Here is a 10,705-nt window from a genome sequence, read left to right as displayed (position 1 = left end):
TGGGGGGGGGGTTGCCCACAGTTGCTATGCACAATAGCCGCTGACAGCCTTGGCAGCCACCAATCACAGATCCACCCTATGCACTAGCCATGTCTAAGACGACACCAAATTTTAAGCATGATTTTCACAAAAAAATATATATATACATGGAAAAGTACGGTACATTAAAAATTGAATTGAATGAAACTTTATTTGCATCAGCCGTCGGCCATAGCAACAAAAAGCATTGCTTTATACACAGAACAAAATAAAAAGTTGGTTATATAAAACACAGTTTAGGGTCCTGAATCAGCAGTCAAATAGTGGACCTTATTCTGATTGCCCCAGCTAAAAACCTTGCAACCTTTGTAGTCATCTGCTCCTCTTTATCTGCCAGGAGAAACGACACTGTTGCAGTGGTTGGGTGACCCGGAATGGTCAATAAAAGAGGCAGAATAATCTTGTTCCTCAGGTCTTTGTAAAGAGTGCACGTGAGAAGCTGATTCGGTGCTGCCATCTCCACAGGGACATAGGCGTTTTTCGTATGGAATTTGTTGGAATTGTCCCTCAAGTACAGCCAAGGGCAGTACATTCAGTCTTGCGAGGGTAAAGGCACATTAAAAAGATCTAAACCAGTTTCCAGGTTCCATGGTACAGATGTACCTGTAGAAATTAGTGGCATCTGGTTATTACAGGTATATGTTTGACTTCCCCAGTAAGAGGAAAGACGTTCACAGCAATGCTGTAATTATCTTATCAATGTTTCTCTTTTTTTAAAAAACAAAAACACAACCAACTGCAGTTCTCACTCAATTGTTTGGTGCTACTAAAGTCACTAACAGGTGTAAATACACTTTGTTCAGTTAAACTAAAATGTGTGAGGGTTTTTTTTAATAAAAAATAATACTAATCCATGGTTTAATAGCACTCTGCTTCCACCTAGTGGTTTCTTGTGTGCATTCTTTGAAACTTAATTCCTGAAAACATTTGAACAGTGCAAGTATGTGATGGCACGTAACCAATTTAAAAATCTGAATGCTGCAGGAAAAGGAAATAATCTGGGGCACCATCCATCCATCACATCGCATGCATCTGCAGTTCCATCTGATTTTTCCACAGCCCCTTTCCTGTTGTGAGAGAAAATGTGTGTATTTAGGGACTCTGTATATAGGAAGCATTTGCCTACAAAATAACACACACACCCCAAAAAAAATGCCCCTTTGCATCAGATACATTACAGAGCATGGCATTCCTGCAAGCAATTTGCCACTCCTTTTTATGGACCATAGCACGCCAGGCACTCCTGTCTTCCACTGCCTCCCGCAGTTTGGTCAAACTCATGTTCGTAGCTTCGAGAACACTGTCCAACCATTTTGTCCTCTGTCATCCCCTTCTCCTAGTGCCCTCAATCTTTCCCAACATCAGGGTCTTTTCCAGGGAGTCTTCTCTTCTCATGAGGTGGCCAAAGTATTGGAGCCTCAGCTTCAGGATCTGACCTTCCAGTGAGCACTCAGGGCTGATTTTCTTCAGAATGGATAGGTTTGATCTTCTTGCAGTCCATGGGACTCTCAAGAGTCTCCTCCAGCACCATAATTCAAAAGCATCAATTCTTCGGCGATCAGCCTTCTTTATGGTCCAGCTCTCACTTCCATACATCACTACTGGGAAAACCATAACTTTAGCTATACGGACCTTTGTCGGCAAGGTGATGTCTCTGCTTTTTAAGATGCAGTCTAGGTTTGTCATTGCTTTTCTCCCAAGAAGCAGGTGTCTTTTAATTTCGTGACTGCTGTCACCATTTGCAGTGATCAAGGAGCCCAAGAAACTAAAATCTCTCACTGCATCCATTTCTTCCCCTTCTATTTGCCAGGAGGTGATGGGACCAGTGGCCATGATCTTGGTTTTTTTGATGTTGAGCTTCAGGCCATATTTTGCGCTCTCCTCTTTCACCCTCATTAAAAGGTTCTTTAATTCCTCCTCACTTTCTGCCATAAGGTTGTGTCATCTGCATATCTGAGGTTGTTGATATATATCTTTTTTATATCTGTTTTTAAAGAAGTTTTTCTCAGAGTGGATTTGTTGAAACTAATGAGCACGACTTAAGTTTGGTCCATTATTTTCAGAGGAGCTCCTCCAGAACTTAGTTGAATACCAGCTGCAGTTCCTCCCTCAACCTCTGTTAGTTTTTAAAATAAAATGTGTTTCTAGTCCCTCACGTGTTATGTACAGTGGTACCTCGACTTGCGAACGACTTGACAACCGAATTTTTTGACTTACGAATGGGGCAAATGGCCACACGCTTATGAATTTCTCGACATCCGAACGGAAACCATGGTGGTTTTAGATAGGGTTTTTTCGACTTACGAATTTTTAGATAGGGTTGCTTCGACTTACGAATTTTTCTGTTTCCAATGCATTCCTGTGGGAAATCACGTTTCCAATGGCGCTTTTTGATTTACGAATTTTTCGACCTACGAAGGTGCCTTTGGAACGGATTAAACTAGTAAGTCAAGGCACCACTGTAATAGGGAGATTAAATGTATGCATTGATAAGAGTTTTAAGGTGGCTGTCTTCTAGCTAGATCTGCTGTTCTTAGCTTTAATTCTTCTGGTTGTGGTTGAGTGTTTTTCCCCCCTGTTGAGAAGATGTAGCCTCTGGACGTTTGCCACCTTTTCTGTTATTGCATGGTTCTTTTCATGAACCACATAGAACTTGAGTGGGAGTAGAGCAGGTGCTCTGGTTTGCTGCAACCTCATGAGGAATACAAAGTAAATCTGCTCTTCCAAGCTACAGAAGACTTGACGCTTATTCAGAAGCGTGTGTGTAGGACTGCAGCCTTAATCAGAGTGTTTAGCAGTCTCAGTGAGTAAGAGGGGCCCTTTCTCAGCCCCACATTCAGAGATGGGTAACCTGTAGCCCTCCAGATGTTTCTGGACTCCCAACTCCCAGAATCTTTTACCTTTGACCATGCTGGTAGGGGCTGATGGGAACTAGAGTCCAGTTAGTCAAGAATCAAGGAAGTTGAAGTCCAGGAATCTGGAGGGCTGCAGGTTCCTCATCTCTGCCCTCATTGGTCATATTCAAGGCCCTTTCTCTTCCTTCCCCCACGCAATACTCTAGCATAAAAATCCAGCATGGAGGTGGTAGGGGAGAGAACTTAATTAGGTTTACCTCTGAGTACATGTAGACCAATATTGTGGCAGGGTATGTTTTCCATTGCATATTTCAAGTGCTGGTTGCTGTAATCCTCTTCCATGCCTGTCGTTTGTCGTATCTGACTCTTTGTGACAGGGTGGATAAAAATCAATGATTTTTTTTAAAAAAATAAAAAAAATCGGATTTTTTTTATTTAAATCGCTTTTTTTGATTTAAATTGGATTTTTTTAAATAAAATGCTTTTTGAGGAAAATATATTACCACCCAAAGGTTATTCCATCATGAAATAAAGATTAGTTTTTTAACTATGTAGAATAAGGTTGTATATGTTTAATTTTGGGGCTAAATAAATTCAGTTAATCCATTCACAATGTCATGCTCTTCCAGAGGTTTTTGTAAGATTATTGGGCAGTTTCTCTGCCTACAAGATATTATCGCAGGTGCTTGGTTTACTTTTGCAGTTCTCAAAACTGAATTTGACTCAACAGAGATCACATGCCTCTTCTTCACAGCAAAAATGTTATAACATGAACAGAGTTGAGAAAAAGACCTTAATCCTATTGTTCTACAAACCTATGAATACAGAAACAACCCCTTCAGTGCTAAGTTTCAAGAAGTTCAGTGAATAGAATAGAAACAATATTTTTCTGATTGTTTGGAGTGGACAGTATTTAAGTTTTTCATGTGTAGGCTGGGCTGACAGTCTAAGTTTCTATATATATATATATATATATATATATATATATATATATATATATATATATATAGTTTTTGTTTAGCCAAATTAGTTAACAAACATGGATGTTTGTTTAAACAAATAACATATGCTGTAATGTTATTGTTTCAGTTGAATAAATCTATTTAAATTGTTATTATTAAGGTAAGGATTATTTTTCTCCTTCCTAAGTACAACAGTAAAGTTGTCCAAATATGAATGATTAACCTATTAAACTGGGGATAAAAAACTAATATGAAAAGTTGTTATTCTAAAAATCTTCATCTACTTGCATATTAAAGTTATACCAGCAAGAATTAGTCTTTATGTAGAAAACTATGATTTAAATCAAGCCTTACTGACTAGTGATTTAAATCAGTTTGATTTAAATCAAATCCACCCTGCTTTGTGACCCCATGGACCAGAGCACGGCAGGCACTTCTGTCTTCCACTGCCTCCCGCAGTTTGGTCAGACTCATGTTGGTAGCTTCGAGAACACTGTCCAACCATCTCTCCTCTGTCGTCCCCTTCTCCTTGTGACCTCCATCTTTCCCAACATCAGGGTCTTTTCCAGGGAGTCTTCTCTTCTCATGAGGTGGCCAAAGTATTGGAGCCTCAGCTTCAGGATCTGTCCTTCCAGTGAGCACTCGGGGCTGATTTCCTTCAGAATGGATAGGTTTGATCAAGAGTCTCCTCCAGTACCATAATTCAAAAGCATCAATTCTTCGGCGATCAGCTTTCTTTATGGTCCAGCTCTCACTTCCATACATCACTACTGGGAAAACCATAGATTTAACTACTGTATACGGGCCTTAAATTATTGTATATTGATGTGTAATAGGCAAAGCTCTTGCAGCTGAAGCACAGCATCCAAAGCTATGAATTGGTTTGGAAGCCGCATAAAATGGAACCTGACCCTTCATATTGGAGGTGATAACAATTGAAAGTGGTGTGCACCATGGAGAGTCTCTGCCCCAGAGCCTTTTTAAAATTGTTGTAACTACTAGAATGTCCACACCGGGTTGTAAATGAAGTTTTACATCAACTATTGCCACTGCAAAAAATGCCACCTTGGACACATGTGGAGGTTGGGGGGTGTCTATAGCCTATGAAGTGGTCTTACACGGGAATGTTTTTTGAAACGATGTGTGTTGACAAAAATTGTTCATCAGCTCTATTACACATGACCTATAGAACTGGAACAGTACAATTCACAAAAAAATGTTCACGTGCATGGAATGGATGAAGGACGTGAACGAGAGCTGTTCCCAGAGCGAGGTGGGTCCATTGTAATTCCTATCCACCGAGACCATGGATATTACTTAAGCTTCATCAGTGGGACACTCCCTTTGAACTGAATCATCTCATTAGCAGGGGACTGATTGGGGCAGAGGAGAGAGACAGCAACGCCTATTCCCACAACTGAAATGTTTTAAGGAATGTGAGCTTTGATTCTGCAGCTGCCGCTCCTCCAATCATCAAGGGGTTTTGCAAGAATGAAACCGAAGGAACTCCCGAGTTCATAGTTCCAACTTGGCTGACCCACATTTTATTGTACTTCCATTGGGGGGAAAGAAGAATTCCAGATTGCTCAGTGCACCAACCCAGCAACAAGCAATTTATCCCAAGGTATGGCACAAACTGAGCAGTTGTCCTGCTCTGAAAGATCTGGGCACTGATTTGTGTATGCCAGTGAAAATTTTAAGTGGTTGACTTAGAATAGAGACATTACTTTTATGTATGATCATGCGGTGTTAATTGAGGAAAAGAAATCTGAATTATCTACATTATTCAAAATGATCAGATTTTGAACTCCTCCAATCATCAATTGGTGGGGAAGCAAAATTGGTGGGGGTAATTGCTTGTCTTTGCAGAAAATGTCACTCACAGCAAAAGTAATGAGTCTTAAGGCACATAAAAAATTGCTAGTCTTTTTGAGTTGCCTCAAGTTTTCACTTTTGCTGACACATGACTGCTTCTATTAAAATTAGTAACGGCAAAGACGCAGTGGAAGCAGACTAAAAATATTTTACATAATAGAGGAAGTACATGCTCCTTGCCTAGAAGTCTCCAGTATAAATGGGCTTATTGGGATTAGCTTTGTGGGATAGCAGATAGATTTTTGGATTTAACGTGGGGTGACCTAGCTTCAAATTCCTGATCTTATTAAGCTTAGGGCCGTACCACACAGGATGAAGAAGATCCAGGGCTGGCTCTACTGAATTTTTGTTTTAAAAAACAAAAGTCAGAGTTTGACTGGAGCCAGTGCTGCTGTGCAAAGAAGTCTTATTTTCTTGCCCCCACCCCCATGGTGGTTACAAGCTCCAGAGTTCCCTGGGAAGAAGGGTTGATTGATAACCCACTCTGGAAACCGATGCTCTGAGAGGGAAATGGGGGTCTCCTAACAACTGCCAGCACCCTTAAGATACTAGAGTTCTCTGGATTGTTTGGGGGAAGCCACGGAGATTTAAAGTGGTATGATACAGCTTTATGTGTATAGTGCAGATGGAGCCTTTTCCTTCACAACAGGATTAGATAACAATAGCTTGCCTTAGTCATGACTCATAACCGTGGCTAAGATTAGTGTAGACTTGAGATTTTGAACTTATTTCCTTTTAGACTTTTATTGAAACATGCTTGGGATATGCATACACAGGCACCCCCACGGACACCCCACACGCTGCCATTAAGCTGTTTTTGGGACTACAACTCCCATCATCCCTAGCTAACAGGACCAGTGGTCAGGGATGATGGGAACTGTAGTCCCAAAACAGCTGGAGGGCCAAGTTTGGCCATGCCTGCATTAGGGAATAAATATCTGTATTAGCTTGAGGTTCACGTCTCTTTAGCTTGAGGTTCACGTCTCTTTTCATCTACCTTCTGCAGCAGGTCCCTTCTGTTTTAAACTTGAAACGCCTGCCAAAAACATTCTTGTGCTACCAAGCTTAGACACGCAGTTAAGGAAACACAGCTCCATATGAGTTGATGCTTTCTGATTTTAATTTCTAAGTGGTTTTATTGAATACAGATGTTGTAGACCACTTGAAGTTTTTATTATGCATGGCTTTCAAGTTTTCCCTTTTCTCGTGAGGAAGCCTATTCAGCATAAGGGAATTTCCCTTTAAAAAAAAGGGAGAACTTGACAGCTATGTATTATGATATAGTGGTATTATAATATTTTTTATAAATAAATATTTTAAAAAACCAGCAAAAGCATTTGCATATTATAAAGCTATCTGTCATTTTATATAAGACAAGTTAAAACTGTAACAACACACACAGCAAATCAATTCAAAACCAGTGCAGCTACCAGCTGTGATAAATGTCTCCACTTAGAAGGCTTGTTGAGAGAGGAAGGTCTTCAGCAGGTGCTGGAAAGACAATAGATTTAGCAGAGACTCTGGAGAGCCACTGCTTGCCAGGAAAGTGCTGTGTTGGGAGGATGGATAATCCGGCCTGATAGAAGACCACCTCCTATTTAGGCATTACCATCATGACCTGCCATGTCTGATGACCGCCCACCTAGCAGGTAAGGTCTAACGTGGAAATTATTTCTTTAAAATCTTGGATGGAGAGACAATGTCAATACAGTTTCTCCCATGCTAACCCCTGTAATGAGCTAGAGTCCAGGTGCATTACACAGCAGGCAAAGAATGAGGTGAACTGCCAGCTGGAGGAGGACAGGTAAGTGGGTCTAAAGCAGATTTAAAGTATAGATGGACAGAAACTAAGTTTGGCTTGCATTCTCCCCGGTGTTAAGAGACATTGCTGCCTTGTTATTACATTTTCCTCCTCAAATGTTACATGCATATTGTCTTTAATAGTGCTCTCCGCTTTGAGAACAGAGGTGAAAATTTGATTATGAGAAGTTGCCTTATGCTGAGCCATACCAGCTCAGGAATATCTATACAGACTGATGCAATATCTATACAGACTGATGCAAGTCTTTCCCAGCCCTACTTGGAGAAGCTGGGCAGTGAACCTGTGACTTTCTGCAGGTAAACCAGATGTTCTGCCACTGAGCTACAGCCCGTGTAAATCCTCAGACACAGGAATAAACCAGCCCTTCTTTTTAGTCCAATCTTTTCAATTGGTTACCTTGGTTGCTGGATAGCCTATTATCTCTATTTAAATGTGTGTGTGTGTGTGTGTGTGTGTGTGTACCCTGGTGTGTGTATATATATATATATATATATATATATATATATATATATATATATATATATATAGATATATAGATATATATATATATAGATATATATATATATAAAATATAGGACTAGCTTTGAGAAGCTGCCTTTTAAAAAGAAATCACCTCACACACAAAAACCAACCCTGTATTCCATGGCTGTCTCAACTATCATAAATCCTCTTTGACAGAAAATATTTTCTGAGTTTGTCTTTTTGTTTGATATAATAAGGGTTGCCAGACTCAATAGAGGACAGGACTTCTGTGCCTGTAATTGCCCTGCTCTCTTTTGAGTCTGGAAACCTTAAAGAGAAACCAGCAGACCCTTTGTTTAATTTCCAAGCAAAGGATAATCTTGGGTGGTAGTGGTGGTTTTTTAAATGGTGAAAAGAATTCAGGCTGCAATCCTATACCCACTTTACCCAGGAATAAGCCCTGACTTACTCCTGAGCAGACAAGTAAAGCTTTGTGCTGCAGATACTAAATCATAGCTGCACAATAGCTTAAAACAATGAAAGTCTAATATTCCCTTTCAGCATATAAACTGATGACCCTTATTTTATTTTATTTTTTAATGTACAAAAGAAATTGATGAGGTGTTGCATAGTTCAGCATATTAATTGATGGGCGGTCCACACGTCTGCAGCATTATCTCATATATTGTAATCCACATTGCTGCAGCAATGAGGTAAGGAACCAGCTAAATACATAATCACAATTGTCCCACTAGACATAAAAAAAAGTCATGCGATTCTAATTAAGGTTGGATAACTCTTCAGCAGCTGAAGGAAGGTTCTGGCACAGATATGAGAAGAGTTAGCCTAAATTAATAGAAGTCTCCTTTAAAGTACACCACACAAACACACCCTAAGTGTGCTGTGGTGTGCACGTTTACTTGGGAGTGTGTCTCATTGAACACAAGCGTGTGTCCTGCCCCCTCCTCCTTCCCCCAGGAAGATTTCCCAACAATTCTGCTTAAACTCTCCATTGTGCCCATTTGAATGTTTCCACCATGTTTTTCTATGTAGTGCTCTTCTGCAGTTCCAATCCACTTAATTGAGGTTTCCACTGGACAACTTCCCGGCAACTTGCCAAGTGGTACGCTCAGGGCAGGACTTTGTAGCCAGCCCTGCTGACTCAAAGCCGGATGTGTGGACTCGAATTTAGAAGCAGTGTGTTGTATCCCAGGTAGGGCTAAGTTAAAGTCATTTAACAGTATGCTTGCTCCGTAGGTGAAATGGTTTGTGCAAGCAGAATGATGTTGGGCAAGGGAATGCACAAGCAGATTTATGTATTTGTTTATAAACAATATTTATGTACGGCTCTTCATAAAAAAATGATAAAGCAATGTACAGTGGTTATACACAAGGCAATAAAACCATATAAAAAGTTTAAAAGTCTGAAATCAGGTGACTATTAGGGGAAGATGAAACAGAAGACACCTGCTGAATCTCTATTCCCCAAAACTAGGCTGATCCACACTGAAGGCGTGGTTCCTTGTTTGTTTGTTTTTTAGTAGGCAACCCCAGGTTTATTAATCACCTCTGCCCCAGGTTGTGATCAGGGCATACTGAACAGAGGATTCTGCAAGGAGAGGCAGCCTCACTGGAGTTCACCATGGCACAATTTCACTCTGGTTCCATAAATGGGGAGAGCAGCATGCCACCCAGGGAGTCCATTGAGAAAAAGAGAAAACCCTAAATGCTCCACACTGGTGACATCAAGGGAGGAGGGATTGGTGGAGGAGAGGTAGTCACCAAGCTCGCCCCACTCTGCCCGGCGCGCCTGGAAGATGCTGATCCACGTGGTGAGCAGAAAAGAAGCCCCATGGCTGAACACTGAACATAGCGCTTTATCTGTAGTTGCTCAGTGTACGCTGGCACCAGAAAGGCCTCTCGGAAAAACCAGAAAACGTTCACCAGCCACAGGGAAGGGAGCAGAGCAAAGCCACCCAAGTAGTACTTCCTGCAGAGGTTGAGCTTCTCCTCGTTGGAAACGCGCTCCAGGTTCATGGTGCGACTGGGGTCCCCTCCTCCTCCTCCTGCAGAGCAGGTTTTGCTTCCCCAACCGGCTTGGTTCCTTGTTGCTGTCAAATAAGCTTTGCCAACTCAGCAAATGGCCAATGACCTCCTGCAGGTGATCTCGGTCATCAAGCTGGGACACAAGGGTTTAGGTGGTCCCTAAGGTACCGTGGACCTTTGTAAATTAATTCAAGGACCTTGCACCTGGCTTGATAGTAGATGGGCAGACAATGCAGATGTTTTAACAATGGAGTTGCATGTTGTCAGGTGCCCCCGTCAACTGTCTAGCAGCAGCATTCTGCACCAGCTGGAGCTTCTGAGCCAGGCTCAAGGTAACCCTGCTTAGAGCACATTCCAGTACAATCCAGTCTCGAGATTGCTGGTAACTTTGCTGAGCCCTTGTGCCTGGTGGGTAGAGCATGTTGGATACAGCCCATTGTGTTTGAGTTGACATGGGTGATACGCAACTTGTATTTTACTGCTATGTGAATATGGCGTATTCATGCATCTAGCCTGCCACTTGATGTAAGGTTACCAGACGTCCCCGTTTCCCAGGGACAGTCCCCAGATTTACAAATCAGTCCCCATACAAAATCCATTGAAGTTGAAAAGTGTCCTCAGATTCATCGAAAAAATCTGGTAAC

At 41.4% G+C, this 10,705-nt stretch overlaps 1 pseudogene; it reads right to left on the bottom strand.

Annotated features, from left to right (window-relative positions):
• Positions 1–9,642: 9,642 nt before the first annotated feature.
• Positions 9,643–10,102, bottom strand: LOC118093036 (gamma-secretase subunit PEN-2 pseudogene; annotated as a pseudogene).
• Between the last annotated feature and the right edge of the window lie 603 nt (positions 10,103–10,705).

The sequence above is a fragment of the Zootoca vivipara genome, chromosome 13, assembly GCF_965207765.1.
Source record: "Zootoca vivipara chromosome 13, rZooViv2.hap1.1, whole genome shotgun sequence".
Lineage (NCBI taxonomy): Eukaryota > Metazoa > Chordata > Lepidosauria > Squamata > Lacertidae > Zootoca > Zootoca vivipara.
This window is presented reverse-complemented; position numbering and strand designations above follow the sequence as displayed.